Source organism: Arachis stenosperma, chromosome 6 (assembly GCF_014773155.1).
Source record: "Arachis stenosperma cultivar V10309 chromosome 6, arast.V10309.gnm1.PFL2, whole genome shotgun sequence".
In the NCBI taxonomy this organism is placed as follows: Eukaryota; Viridiplantae; Streptophyta; class Magnoliopsida; order Fabales; family Fabaceae; genus Arachis; species Arachis stenosperma.
In genome coordinates, this window is record NC_080382.1 from 122,671,283 (window position 1) to 122,687,678 (window position 16,396).

Consider the following 16,396-nt stretch of genomic DNA (forward strand, 5'->3'; position numbering starts at 1 on the left):
CGGAGAACCACTATACCTGTACCTAGCCATAACGGGGGAAGCCCTGGCAACGGTTTTGGTGCGAGAGGAGGAGAAAGCTCAACAACCAGTCTATTTTGTGAGTAGGGCCCTACATGGGGCAGAACTGCGGTACAGCAAACTGGAGAAGTTAGCTCTGGCGCTCTTGACCTCTTCTCGAAGATTAAAATAGTATTTCCAAGGTCATCATATCGTCGTCAGGACGGATCAAGGAATCTGACAAGTGCTCCAAAAACCCGACTTAGCGGGAAGGATGATGACTTGGTCCATTGAGTTGTCCCAATATGACATACGGTATGAACCTCGGCATGCGATCAAGGCGCAAGCAATGGCAGACTTTCTGGTAGAAGTAACGGGGGACCCAACCGAAGAGACGGACACACGGTGGAGGCTCCATGTTGACGGGGCCTCCAACCAAATGTCCGGCAGTGCCGGGATCATCCTCGAGAGCCCGACTGGGGTCGTATACGAGCAATCAATCAGATTCGAGTTCCCCATTTCGAACAATCAAGCAGAATACGAAGCCCTTCTAGGAGGTTCAGCCGTGGCAAAGGAAGTCGGAGCGACGAGGCTGGAGGTATGCAGCGATTTCCAAGTCGTTACCTCGCAAGCAAACGGAAGCTATCAAGCTAGAGACTCACTATTACAAAAATACTTGGAAAAAGTCAAGGAACTGAGTAAAACATTCGAGGAAGTCACGATCCGACACATTCCGAGAGAAAGGAACACGCGGGCAGACCTACTATCCAAGTTGGCCAGCACGAAACCGGGAGAAGGCAACCGATCTCTCATACAGGGCATGATGAAGGAGCCAGCGGTCACCCTGCACCTGTCAAGGTTGAGTCCTTCCTGGGTAGACCCCATCACTAGTTTCTTGGAAAGCGGCAAGCTTTCCGACAACGAAAAGGGTGCCAAAGTGTTGAGGAGGGAGGCAACCAAGTACGCTATCATTCAGGGACAACTATTCAAAAAAGGACTCAGTCAACCCCTGCTGAAGTGCCTACACCCCGATCAGACGGACTACGTGCTTAGAGAAGTCCACGAGGGATGCTGTGGCCACCACATAGGGGAAAAGCCCTAGCCAGAAAGCTAATCCGAGCAGGATACTACTGGCCTTCGATGATGGCAGATTCTAAAGAATTCGTGAGAAAGTGCGTTAAGTGTCAAGAGAACGCCAACTTCCACAAAGCACCAGCTTCAGAGCTGAGTCTGTTAACGACCTCCCAACCTTTCTCACAATGGGGAATCGACCTTTTGGGACCTTTCCCACTCGGTCTAGGGCAGGTCAAGTACCTGGTAGTCGCCATCGATTACTTCACCAAGTGGATAGAGGCCGAGCCACTGGCCAGCATATCCTCTTCTAATTGTAGAAAGTTCATGTGGAGGCAAGTAATAACCCGATTCGGTATCCCGGAAACCGTCATCTCGGATAACGGCACGCAGTTCACCGACAAAAAATTCACAGATTTCCTCGCCGGTCTTGGCGTAAAACAGAAATTCTCCTCGGTAGAGCACCCTAAGACAAACGGCCAAGTCGAATCTGCAAACAAGATCATCCTGCTGGGGCTGAAGAAGCGGCTTGATAATAAAAAAGGTGCTTGGGCCGATGAACTTGTCTCGGTCCTCTGGTCCTACCGAACAACTGAGCAGTCATCCACCGGAGAAACACCTTTCTGACTAACATACGGATTAGATGCAGTAATACCCGTGGAAGTCGGTGAGCCGAGCTCGAGACTGCTCCTGAAGGGAGTAGAGGAAGCGGTGGAAAAGGATCTTGTGGACGAAACAAGGGAGATGGCCCACTTTTCGGAAATAGCACTCAAGTAAAGGATGGCCGTGCGATACAACGCTAAAATACTCAAAAGAGAATTTGAACAGAACAACCTCGTCCTAAGACGCAACGACATCGGCTTACCGGTCCCGGGAGAAGGAAAACTGGCGACAAAATGGGAAGGTCCCTACAGAGTTAAAGAGGTGATCGGCAAGGGCGCCTACAAGTTAGAAAAGCTCGATGGCAAGGAGATCCCGAGAACATGGAATGCAGCAAGTTGAGAAGGTTTTATTCCTAAGTCGTTTACTTTGTAACAATACCTTTGCCATGGTTATAGACTTGCTTGATTACCGGTTAAGTTATACTTGTCCATATTTTTGCTCTCTTTTGTTTACTTTCCTGGGACGACTATCGCAAAAACGAGTCCCGCGCCTTACGAGCCAGAAAGCACGGCGATACACGGCCCCGGGACTGATCACCCCGAGAGCCCCTTAGGCCGAGAACATAACAAACAACCGTAGCAAAGAAAGAACTCGACTTCAAAGAAGTACCGACACAACGGTAAAGCGAGTAAATTACCAACATAACGGTAAAGCGAGTAAATTGGCAAACAAAACAACCAACAATAAACAAACAAACGTATATACAACCAACCGACCCACTAACGGGCGCGAAAGTTTCGGTACGAAAGTTCTATAAAAAAGTTACAAGAGATCACTTCTTCGGCATATCAACAACCTTCCCGTCCTTAATGGTCTTGAAGACACCAATTGCCGATATGTCGAAGTCGGGAGCAATAACCTTCACTTGAGCCTTGAGAGCATCTTCGGTCATGAAAATCGCATTCTTGCCCTGCTCTCTAACCTCCTTGTGCTTTCTCTTGAACGCATCAGCCTCATCTTGAGCAGTCTTGACGGCTGCCACGGTTGTGTCTCACTCTTTCTTCAACACGGCCACTCGACCTTGTACAGCACTTAACAGGCTCTTCAAAGTCATTTCTTGCTCGGTTAAACGGGACACAGAAGCATCGGCAGTCTTCAGCTTCTCTTCGGCCGATGCAGTCTTCTTCTCGGCAGCATCAAGCTTATTCCTCGCCTCGATCAGTTGCCCCTGAAGTGTTTCAACTTGAGCCCTGAGCTTATTGTTGGCTGTCGCGGCGGTCTCGAGCTTCCGATGAAGCGAGGCCATACCCGAAAGCTTGAACTCAGCCTTCCGAGCTATGGCCGTGCCGCGAATGAGGGTGCAGTACATCCATCGTGCCTGCCCCGAGAGGTCGGTACCATGGAAATGTTCCTCCGTGCCGGGAAGCAGTTGGGTATCTATGAACGACCCAGCATCAAAGTTCCTTTCCATAATGGTAAGGACCCCCTCAGGGCTTGACTGCGACCTTTGTCTCTTGGGAGTGGGGATGACACTCAACTCCTCATCCTCCTCCCGACGAACGGAAGACGAGTGCCCGGGGATAGCCACCTCCTGGAGTATGGGGGACTCAGGTGGAGTGGCAACCTTTTCCGCCATGGCCACCTCGGGAGGCGTGGGTGCCGTCTGCGTCCCCTCGTCCTCAAGAGGCACCGCTGATTGATCTCCGGCCTCTTCACCATCATCCTCCACCAAGAAAGTCTTGTACAGACTCTCGAGACCGGTCACTTCAGCAGACATCCCCACTACAAACAAAAAATGAACAAATTAGTAACCAGCATACTAAGACAAAGCAAGTAACCATTCAAAACGCAAACACGACACGGACGACTCACAGATATAATCCCGGCCGACTTCCCGACTACCCATGAGAAGGTGAGGATTTACATGGTTCCTCCCAAAAACGGCCCATAGCACGTCGGCTATCTTCCGATCCACAGCCGACATCCCCTTATAGGTAACTTTAATGAAAGTATTTGAGCCCACCACGAAACTCCAATAGGTCGGAATGAGGCGTTCTTTCTCCAACGATAACCAGAAGGGGTGACGACCCTTGACCGGGCGAACCTTGAAGTATTTGTCCTTGAACCCATGATAGGAGTCCTCGAACACACCAAAAATCCTCCGCCCCTGGGTAGATCGGAAGGACATAAACCCCTTCCTCGCTCTTCCATCCTTGGAAGGGTTTGTCAGGTTGAAGAAGAAAAGGAAGACATCAACAGGCACCGGCAGCTCTAGGTACTCGCATACCATCTCGAAGTAGCGAATCGACGCCCAACTATTCGGATGCAGCTGCGACGGAGCCACGGAAATTCGGCTTAAGAGTCCCATTTGGAAGGCGGAGAGGGGAATGCGAACCCCCACTTGAGTGAACATGGCCTTATAGAACCAAATCCAATCAGGGACCCGGGGAGCATGGAAGTTGAGCTCATACAACCGCTCATGAGGAGCAGGGACGTACACATCGTAGTTAGCCTCCTCATCGGTACCCCTACACAAGTAATTGGCCTGACGGAACTCGGTGAGCTCCTCCTCACCCATTTGGTTAGGGGAATCCTTGAGGTCGGAGACCATTCAGGCGTACGGGTCATAACCCGCATCGGAGGTGGAAGCCCGAGCGACCACACGAGGCATACCTACAGTGGGGGCACCACTCGGTTAGTCTATGAGGTCCGGAACCCAAAAGAAACCCAGAAACTACGTCTACCAGTCTACCTTACAACCCGAACTAAACATGGAGAAAGTCAATAACAAATGAGACCTATCCCAGAATGGTACACCCCCTAAACACACTCTGCTTGACATTACAAAGATGTCTATCCTACAAAAATCAAACAACATGCAGCAAAAACACGCAGCAGATATGCAAGAGAGAATCAAAGCGGAAGAGAAAAGGGATCAGAGATTACCTGAATTAGTTGCAAAAACTGAGAAAGGAGAAGGAAAAATGCACGAGGGAACTAGAGCGAAGCTCTGGGGATTTCTGGGTGAAAAGGAAGTAGATGGTAAGGAGAATGTAGGAGTAAGAGTGTAAAGAAAGAAAAAAGAAGTTACCAAGGCAAAGACTGTTTAAAACTGCCACCCAAGAAGCGCGAAAAGCCTGGGGGCAAAATAGTCTTTACATACAGGATTTTTTCAGCCCATAATGAACATTTAATGATACGCGCGAGAAACGAGACGACAAACGGCTATTCCAGCAACGAATAGACGCGCGCAAGAGGCACGTCTACCCTACGGACGACCAACCTAGCGACAACATACGAAAGAAGAGGTGACACGCCACCAACGATCCCTACGGTTGTTGCTGGCATGTCGGGGGCACTGTTACGGCCTGGCCCAAACTAAATATGGGCCAGCCCGACTCGGGCACCACCCGACCCGAACGGTTGGAAGCGGGGCGCCTCGATCGCCGACCCGGACACGCGTCCTGGACAGTTGCTCTACAGCTGTGCAAGGGAGGCCTCAAAGGAGGTGGGCCTGTCCTTACAGGGCCCACCTCTGACACGGTATAAATAGGGAAGGACATACCCTTCCCCCAAGGTACGTCACCTATCACTCACCCTTTTTCGCCTGCACACTCTATTGACTAGAGCGTCGGAGTGTCTTTGCAGGTGACACCCCCCACTCCTTGCACGAAGTACTCGGAACATTGTCTTCGCCAGCCCGGGAGCTCACGACTAGGCAAGACCCCCACTTCACCAACCAGGATTCCAACCTGAACCGTCCGGTACCCGACCTACCGAACAACTTTATAGTTTTTTATGTTTGTTCTCTTATTAATAAAAAATAAATAATAACAATTTAGTGATTTTATAATTAAATTTAAATATTAATTAAATTCCTCAAGTAGCATGTAATAATTAACTAAAATAATTTGATTAGAAGGTAATAAAATTTTAATTATAATATATTAAGCATGTAAAATTTTTTATATTATTATTATATATTTATTTTTGGTATATATAATATAAGTAAGGCTATAAATAAATCGAGCTAGATCGATGTAAATTAAGATCAACCTCAGCTTATACTAAATTATTGTAGGGTATAACAATTTATTGTTTTGTTGCATTTCACCTTACTAATCGTTGAAGGGTGTAAAAGAAATGTACTTATTCAAATTTTACATCTTACTAAATCACTAAAACGTGTATGATGTAAAAATTGAGTATTTTAGACTCACACCTTATTTAATTGTAGTAGATAACACTATTGTAAATGATAAATGACTTTATTTTGCCATAATTTACGTAAAAAGAAGAAGATAAATATGTGACAAAAAATTATTTAGAACAATCACATAATATTGGTTTTCAAATAAGTTATTTACATAAAAATCTCAATTAAATATAAAAGATAATTTCAAAATTTTATATAAAACATTATTAAATTAGTTTATAGATATATTGTTATCTTCTATCATAAATAATTTAATTAAATTTGTTACTGGTTCATTCAAGATACAATAAAGTTAACAAAGATATTAAAATTTGGATATAAAAAAAGCTTCTTAACAAACATGGCACGCGACTTGCCACTAAGTTGACTTACCTTTCAAATTTTGAGAGAATAAATTGATCTATAAATATATTTTTAGATACTAATATAACTAACACACCAAAAAAATCACATTTTGACATTTTACACTAACTATATGAGTATGCAAGTGACACTTATCATGATATATTCTCATTATAAGATTAAGAAAAATTAATCTGTTTCATAATTATATTTTTAACGACTATTATTTTGAGTATTAACTAATTAGTTAATTATAATACTGTTGATCGAAAAACTATTTTCGATAAAAGAAAATTGTTCGAAGATATGAGCAATTTTCGAGGAGGACACATGTACAAGCATCGGACTAAGGTTTTCGATACAGATTCGATTGTGAGGACTTTTTCGATAAATCGAGCAACTCCACTCGAATAAGATATTCGAAGTCAGATATTCGAAATAAGTTATTTGAATAAGTGACTCGAGTGATTATGGCAGTAGAGAAGTTAAGGGCTTTTATCACGCGAGAAAATTACAGCTAGGCGGGAACGGTTACCAAAGAGAATGCATTCAAAGTTGTAATATTGTAATTAATTGTAATTAATTGACAGTTACCAAAAGTAGGTTATAAATATTAGGAAGTCTTAGGGAATAAGGGTTAGAACTTTTACTCAGAAAACACTCAAGCACACTCATATCCCAGGAAATTCCTGAGTCTGCAATCGAGTAACTTTTCTGTAGGGTTCCTTCCATATTTTCATTCTTTCAATTTATCTTTCTGTAAAATTTACATTTCAAGTAAATTTATTTTCCAAGAATTCTTTATCTTCATTGTCTAATTTACATTCCTGTATCGTTAATTTCCAAGTCAAAGTCCTTTGATCCAGTCGAAGGCATTTTATTGCTTTATTTTAATTTCAACGCAAACCCCTTTGAAAACTTTATTTATTTCATTTTTTCTTCAATTTACAAAGTTTAATTTATTTGTATTTCTAAATACAGTCTAATCGAAGACACTTTGATGCACTTCTAGAAAACTGGTACCTGCAAAGAAGAGTAGGTTTCGCTCCCAGACCACTAGATATCGAACCACCATCGATTTGCTAAAAATTGACAAAATAAATTGGCACGCCGGTGGGACAGTTTTAAAAATCGAAGTGTGTCAAATAAATATTTTGAGGTGTTATCTAGTGTATGCGATTACGAAGTGGAAAGATCATTCACATGGCTGATGAAATGTCAAATGTGAATGGTGGTTCATCTACCAATGATAGCATACCAGTGTCTATGCAACAAGCGGACGTGAATTCATGTTCGGAAGGTGCAATCGGGACTGAAAGTATAGCAGTTATGACTGTTCAAACTGGAAACATGGGACACAATACTCGTCCATGTGGCACTTTGCCACCATTCCAGCCTCCACTAACCGTTGGTTGGCCTCCTTATGGTTTTCCTCCTGGTTATACCCCACCGGTGGGTGATTTTATTCCGCCTATCCGTTTTGGGAATGCAGGTGGAGTGAATAACACTTAAAACCCACAACAACATTCCGAGTACTCTCGCGATTATAATGTGGACGCTACTTCGAATGCTAGTAATGCGATGGAAGCGTATCGATACCAAGTATAGGAAAGTCATTATGACTTAGTCAATTTATTGACCCAACAAATTACTACAATTCTGAATCCCATGATGGCCGATCATGAATCAAAATTCGAGTGTCTTGCTAGTGGACGAAATTGTGATCCATGTTCTTTGTACTTGTATGAAATTTAATAATTGGCTCTATTTGAATTCACAAGTCCGTTCAACTTAACCAGCAAGTGTACTGGGTCATCCAAGTAATACCTTACGTGAGTAAGGGTCGATCCCACAGAGATTGTTGGTATGAAGCAAGCTATGGTCACCTTGTAAATCTCAGTTAGGCAGATTAAATGGTTATGGGTTTCGAAAATTAATAATAAGTAGAAAATAAAAAGGGATAGAAATACTTATGTAAATCAATAGTGGGAATTTCAGATAGGCGTATGGAGATGCTGTGCTCCTCTTGAATCTCTACTTTCTTATTACATTCATCCAATCCTTCTTACTCCTTTCCATGGCAAGCTGTATGTAGGGCATCACCGTTGTCAATGGCTACATCCCATCCTCTCAGTGAAAACGTTCCTATGCTCTGTCACAGCACGGCTAATCATCTGTCGGTTCTCAATCAGGTTGGAATAGAATCCCTTGATTCTTCTGCGTCTATCACTAACGCCCAGCCTTCAGGAGTTTGAAGCTCGTCACAGTCATTCAATCCCAGAATCCTACTCGGAATACCATAGACAAGGTTTAGACTTTCCGGATCCTCATGAATATCGCCATCTATCTAGCTTATACCACGAAGATTCTGTTAGGGAATCTAAGAGATATGCGCCCGGCCTAAAGTAGAACGGAAGTGGTTGTCAATCACGCGCATTCATAGGTGAGAATGATGATGAGTGTCACGGATCATCACATTCATCAAGTTGAAGTGCAACGTATGTCTTGGAATAAGAATAAAAGAGAATTGAATAGAAAGTAATAGTAATTGTATTGAAACTTGAGGTACAGCAGAGCTCCACACCCTTAATATATGGTGTGCAGAAACTCCACCGTTGAAAATACATAAGTGAAAGGTTCAGACATGGCCGAATGGCCAGCCCCCTGAATGATCAAGAGACCGAATAATCAAAGGCTAAACAGTCAAGAGATTAAACTGTCAAAAGATGTCTAATACAATAGTAAATCATCCTATTTATACTAGACTAGCTACTAGGGTTTACATGAGTAAGTAATTGATGCATAAATCCACTTCCGGGGCCCACTTGGTGTATGCTTGAGCTGAGCTTGATCTATCCACGAGCTGAGGCTTTTCTTGGAGTTGAACTCCAAGTTATAACGTGTTTTGGGCGTTCAACTCCGGATCATGACGTGTTTCTGGCGTTTAACTCCAGACAGCAGCATGTACTTGGCGTTCAATGCCAAGTTACGTCGTCAATTTCCGAATAAAGTATGGACTATTATATATTGATGGAAAGCTCTGGATGTCTACTTTCCAACGCCGTTGAGAGCGAGCCATTTGGAGTTTTGTAGCTCCAGAAAATCCATTTCGAGTGCAGGGAGGTCAGATTCCAACAGCATCAGCAGTCCTTTTGTCAACCTTTTTCAGAGTTTTGCTCAAGTCCCTCAATTTCAGCCAGAAATTACCTGAAATCACAGAAAAACACACAAACTCATAGTAAAGTCCAGAAATGTGAATTTAACATAAAAACTAATGAAAACATCCCTAAAAGTAGCTTGAACTTACTAAAAACTACCTAAAAATAATGCCAAAAAGCGTATAAATTATCCGCTCATCACAACACCAAACTTAAATTGTTGCTTGTCCCCAAGCAACTGAAAATCAAATAGGATAAAAAGAAGAGAATATACTATAAATTCCAGAATATCAATTAATGTTAATTATAATTAGATGAGCGGGACTTGTAGCTTTTTGCTTCTGAACAGTTTTGGCATCTCACTTTTTCCTTTGAAGTTTAGAATGATTGGCTTCTCTAGGAACTTAGAATTTTGGATAGTGTTATTGACTTTCCTAGTTAAGCATGTTGATTCTTGAACACAGCTACTTATGAGTCTTGGCCGTGGCCCTAAGCATTTTGTTTTCCAGTATTACCACCGGATACATAAATGCCACAGACACATAACTGGGTGAACCTTTTCAGATTGTGACTCAGCTTTGCTAAAGTCCCCAGTTAGTGGTGTCCAGAGCTCTTAAGCACACTCTTTTGCTTTGGATCACGACTTTAACCACTTAGTCTCAAGCTTTTCACTTGGACCTTCATGACACAAGCACATGGTTAGGGACAGCTTGATTTAGCCGCTTAGGCTTGGATTTTATTTCCTTGGGCCCTCCTATCCATTGATGCTCAAAGCCTTGGATCCTTTTTACCCTTGCCTTTTGGTTTTAAGGGCTATTGGTTTTTTCTGCTTTGCTTTTTCTTTTTCTTTCTATATTTTTTTCGCCATTTCTTTTTTTTTTCGCAAGCTTCTTCTCTTTCACTGCTTTTTCTTGCTTCAAGAATCAATTCTATGATTTTTTAGATCATCAATAATATTTCTCTTTGTTCATCATTCTTTCAAGAGCCAACATTTTTAACATTCATAAACAACAAGATCAAAAATATGCACTGTTCAAGCATTCATTCAGAAAACAAAAAGTATTGTCACCACATCAATATAATTAAACTAAATTCAAGGATAAATTCGAAATTCATGTACTTCTTGTTCTTTTGAATTAAAACATTTTTCATTTAAGAGAGGTGAAGGATTAATGGATTTTATTCATAGCTTTAAGACATGGTTACTACATACTAATGATCATGAAGTAGAGACACAAAACATAGATAAACATACAACATAAAAACCGAAAAACAGAGAAAAATAAGAACAAGGAATGAATCCACCTTAGTGGCGTCTTCTTCTTGAAGGACCAACAATGTCCTTAAGCTCTTCTATGTCCCTTCCTTGCCTTTGTTGCTCCTCCCTCATTGCTCTTTGATCTTCTCTTATTTCATGGAGAATGATGGAGTGCTCATGATGTTCCACCCTTAATTGTTCAACATTGTGGTTCAAATCTTCTAATGAGGTGTTGAGTTATTCCCAATAGTTGTTGGGAGAAAAGTGCATCCCTTGAGGCATCTCAGGGATTTCTTGATGATAAGCTTCCTCATGCATCTCTTGAGAACCGTGAAGGGTCTCTCTTGCTTGCTCCATCCTCTTCTTGGTGATGGGCTTATCCTCTTCAATGAGGATGTCTCCTTCTATGATAACTCCAGCTGAGTAACATAGATGGCAAATAAGGTGAGGAAAAGCTAGCCTTGCCATGGTGGAGGGCTTTTTGACTATTTTGTAGAATTCATTGGAGATGACTTCATGAACTTCTACTTCCCCTCCAATCATGATGCTATGAATCATGATGGCCCGATCCACAGTAACTTCAGATCGGTTGCTAGTGGGAATGATGGAGCGTTGAATGAATTCCAACCATCCTCTAGCCACAGGCTTGAGGTCCAGTCTTCTTAGTTGGACTGGCTTGCCTTTGGAGTCTCTCTTCCATTGAGCTCCTTCCACACATATGTCCATAAGGACTTGCTCCAACCTTTGATTAAAGTTGACCCTTCTAGTGTAGGGGCGTTCATCTCCTTGCATCATGGGCAAGTGGAACGCCAACCTCACATTTTCCGGACTAAAATCTAAGTATTTCCCCCGAACCATTGTGAGATAATTCTTTGGATTCAGGTTCATACTTTGATCATGGTTCCTAGTGATCCATGCATTGGCATAGAACTCTTGAACCATTAAGATTCCGACTTGTTGCATGGGGTTGGTTAAGACATCCCAACCTCTTCTTCGGATTTCATGTCGGATCTCCGGATACTCATTTTTCTTGAGCTTGAAAGGGACCTCAGGGATCACCTTCTTCTTTGCCACAACATCATAGAAGTGGTCTTGATGGCTCTTGGAGATGAATCTTTCCATCTCCCATGACTCGGAGGTGGAAGCTTTTGTCTTCCCTTTTCCTTTTCTAGAGGATACTCCGGCCTTAGGTGCCATTGATGGTAATGGAAAAATAAAAAGCTTATGCTTTTACCACACCAAACTTAAAATATTGCTCGCCCTCGAGCAATAGAAGAAAGAATAGAAGAAGAAGAAGAAAATATGGTAGAGAGGGAGAGATGTAGGTTCGGCCAAGGTGAAGAAGAGGGGGTTGTGTTGTGTGAAAATGAAGTAGAATTGAAGGGTATATATAGGGAGAGGGGGGAGTGTATGTTCGACCATTTAGGGTGGGGATGGGTGGGAAAAATGGTTTGGAATTTTTGAAGGTAGGTGGGGTTTATGGGGAAGAGTAGATGGATGTGAGTGGTGAAGGGGGTGATTGGGAAGAGGAATTAAGGTGATTGGTGAAGAGTGTTGGGAAGTGTAACATGGGGAAGAGAAAAACTAGGATTAGGAGGTAAGGTGGGAATATGTTAGGTGGGGATCCTGTGGGGTCCACAGATCCTGAGGTGATCCTGTGGGGTCCACAGATCCTGAGGTGTCAAGGAATTCCATCCCTACACCAAATAGGTATGTAAATTGCCTTTGCACATGATGAGCGGATAATTTGTACGCTTTTTGGCATTGTTTTTAGTATGTTTTTAGTAGGATTTAGTTAGTTTTTAGTATATTTTTATTAGTTTTTAGTTAAAATTCACTTTTCTGGACTTTACTATGAGTTTGTGTGTTTTTCTGTGATTTCAGGTATTTTCTGGCTGAAATTGAGGGACCTGAGCAAAAATCTGATTCAGAGACTGAAAAGGACTGCAGATGCTGTTGGATTCTGACCTTCCTGCACTCGAAGTGAATTTTCTGGAGCTACAGAAGCCCAATTGGCGCGCTCTCAATGGCGTTGGAAAGTAGACATCCTGGGCTTTCCAGCAATATATGATAGTCTATACTTTGCCCAAGATTTGATGGCCCAAACCGGCGTTCAAAGTCACCCTCAGAATTCCCAGCGTTAAACGCCGGAACTGGCACCAAAATGGGAGTTAAACGCCCAAACTGGCATAAAAGCTGGCGTTTAACTCCAAGAAGAGTCTCTACACGAAAATGCTTCATGGCTCAGCCCAAGCACACACCAAGTGGGCCCGGAAGTGGATTTTTATGTCATTTACTCATCTTTGTAAACCTTAAGCTACTAGTTCCCTATAAGTAGGACCTTTTACTATTGTATTTTTCATCTTTGGACATCTAGTTCTTAGATCAGATCTTGGTTCTTCTGGTTCCCTCTCTGGGGCCGAAACCAATGATCACTCTTGTTCTTATGTATTTTCAACGGTGGAGTTTCTACACACCATAGATTAAGGTGTGGAGCTCTGCTGTACCTCGAGTATTAATGCAATTACTATTGTTCTTCTATTCAATTCCGCTTGTTCTTGTTCCAAGATATCACTTGTTCTTCAACTTGATGAATGTGATGATCCGTGACACTCATCATCATTCTCACCTATGAACGTGTGACTGACAACCACCTCCGTTCTACCTTAGATTGGGTGAATATCTCTTGGATTCCTGATACACGACGCATGGTTGATCGCCTGACAACCGAGCGCTCGCCTGACAACCGAGCCAGCCATTCCGTGAGATCAGAGTCTTCGTGGTATAGGCAAGAACTGATGGCGGCATTCAAGAGAATCTGGAAGGTCTAACCTTGTCTGTGGTATTCTGAGTAGGATTCAATGATTAAATGACTGTGACGTGCTTCAAACTCCTGAGGGCGGGGCGTTAGTGACAGACGCAAAAGAATCACTGGATTCTATTCCGGCCTGATTGAGAACCGACAGATGGATAGCCGTGCCGTGACAGGGTGCGTTGAACATTTCCACTGAGAGGATGGGAGGTAGCCACTGACAACGGTGAAACCCTTGCATAAGCTTGCCATGGAAAGGAGTAAGAAGAATTGGATGAAGACAGTAGGAAAGCAGAGAGACGGAAGGGACCAAGCATCTTCATACGCTTATCTGAAATTCCCACCAATGAATTACATAAGTATCTCTATCTTTATCTTTATGTTTTATTCATCATCCATTACCAATTGAGTCTGCCTGACTAAGATTTACAAGGTGACCATAGCTTGCTTCATACCAACAATCTCTGTGGGATCGACCCTTACTCGCGTAAGGTTTATTACTTGGACGACCCAGTACACTTGCTGGTTAGTTGTGTGAAGTTGTAGTGATTGCAATTTCGTCCACCAAGTTTTTGGCGCCGTTGCCGGGGATTGTTTCGAGTATGGACAACTGACGGTTCATCTTGTTGCTTAGATTAGGTATTTTTTTCAGAGTTCTTAAGAATGAATTCTAGAGTTTCATGATGATCTGTTGAAATCTGGCTGGTTGTGAAGCCATGTCTAATCTTATTGGACCGAGGTTCCAACTGATCATCAAAAGAGCTTGTTGATTTCTATCAATCTTGCTGTTGGAGCAATGATCTGCTGAGGCTTGGCTGGCCATTGGCCATGTCTAGTGTTTTGGACCGAAGCTTTCTTTGAAAGCTTGGCTGGCTGTAAAGCCATGTCTAATTCCTGGACCGGAGTCTTAGACTAGCATTGCAATGATTCCTGGAATTCTAATTAAGAATTCTGAAACCTTTATTTTTTATTCTCATATAATTTTCGAAAAACTACAAAAAAAAATTACAAAATCATAAAAACCAAAAATATTTTATGTTTCTTGTTTGAGTCTAGTGTCTAATTTTAAGTTTGGTGTCTTGCATGTATTGTTTATTTGATCTTGGTTCTATTTTTCAAGTCAATAGTACAGGGAACTGAAGATTCAGAACATGCAGCAGAGGAATTACACAGAAAAAGCTGGGCGTTCAAAACACCCAGTGAAGAAGGCAGACTGGCGTTTAAACGCCAGCCAGAGTGCCTGGTTGGGCGTTTAACGCCCAAAAAGGTAGTGCATTGGGCGTTAAACGCCAGAATGTGCACCATTCTGGGCGTTTAACGCCAGGATGGCACAAGAGGGAAGATTTTGTTTTCAAATCAATTTTTTTCAAGTTTTCAAAGTTTTTCAAAATCAAATCTTTTTCAAATCAAATCTTTTCAATCAAATGTTTTCAAAATTAATTTCTTTCCTTTTTCAAAGATACTTGCTAACAATTAATGATTTGATTGAACATTTTAAGTATGTTGCCTTTTCTGTTGAGAAAGGTTTAATGTTTGAATCATATCTTTTCTTGTTAGCCAAGTCATTAATTTTAAAATCAAATCTTTTTAAAATTGTTTTCAAATCATATCTTTTCAATCATATCTTTTTAAAAGCATAATTTTTGAAACATATCTTTTTAATCACATCTTTTTCAAAAAATAGTTTTCAATCATTTTTTTTAAATCTTTTTCAAAAATCACTTGATTTCTTTCCCACTTTTAGTTTTCGAAAATTATCAATCAATTTTTCAAAATGTTCTTAAAATCTTTTTAACTTAATTTTCGAAAAATCTCTTCCCCTCTTCTCACATCCTTCTATTTGTGGAGTACCACTCCTCCTCAATGCACAATTCGAACTCTATCTCACTAAGTTCGAATTCTCTACTTCTTCCTTCTATTTTTCTTTTCCTCTGACACCTCAAGGAACCTCTATACTGTGACATAGAGGATTCCATATTTTCTGGTTCTCTTCTCTTTCATATGAGCAGGAGCAAAGACAAAAGCATTCTTGTTGAGGCTGATCCTGAACCTGAAAGGACCTTGAAGCAAAAGCTAAGAGAAGCTAAGGCACAACTCTCTATAGAGGACCTAACAGAAACCTTCAAAGAAGAAGAACCCATGGCAGCCGAAAACAACAACAATGCCAACAATGCAAGGAAGGTGCTGGGTGACTTTACTGCACCTACTCCCGACTTCTATGGGAGAAGCATCTCTATCCCTGCCATTGGAGCAAACAACTTTGAGCTTAAGTCTCAATTAGTTTCTCTAATGCAACAGAATTGTAAGTTCCATGGACTTCCATTGGAAGATCCTCATCAGTTTTTAGCTAAATTCTTGCAAATCTGTGACACTGTCAAGACTAATGGGGTTGACCCTGAGGTCTACAGACTAATGCTATTCCCTTTTGCTGTAAGAGACAGAGCTAGGACATGGTTGGACTCACAACCTAAAGAAAGCCTGAACTCTTGGGAAAAGCTAGTCAATGCCTTCTTGGCAAAGTTCTTTCCACCTCAAAAATTGAGTAAGCTTAGAGTGGAAGTCCAAACCTTCAGACAGAAGGAAGGAGAATCCCTCTATGAAGCTTGGGAAAGATACAAACAATTAATCAGAAAATGTCCTTCTGACATGCTTTCTGAATGGAGCATCATAGGTATTTTCTATGATGGTCTCTCTGAACTATCCAAGATGTCTTTGGATAGCTCTGCTGGAGGATCTCTTCATCTGAAGAAGACGCCCACAGAAGCTCAAGAGCTAATTGAAATGGTTGCAAATAACCAATTCATGTACACTTCTGAAAGGAATCCTGTGAACAATGGGACTAATCAAAAGAAAGGAGTTCTTGAGATTGATACTCTGAATGCCATTCTGGCTCAGAACAAAATATTGACTCAACAAGTCAACTTGATTTCTCAAAGTCT

General features: G+C 41.9%; 1 non-coding gene across 1 annotated transcript; it reads right to left on the reverse strand.

Moving 5' to 3' along the window:
- Nucleotides 1-16,001: 16,001 nt before the first annotated feature.
- LOC130937840 (small nucleolar RNA R71) lies at nucleotides 16,002-16,109 on the reverse strand. Its single transcript, XR_009069035.1, has one exon. It is a non-coding gene; the product is annotated as a small nucleolar RNA R71 (small nucleolar RNA).
- Between the last annotated feature and the right edge of the window lie 287 nt (nucleotides 16,110-16,396).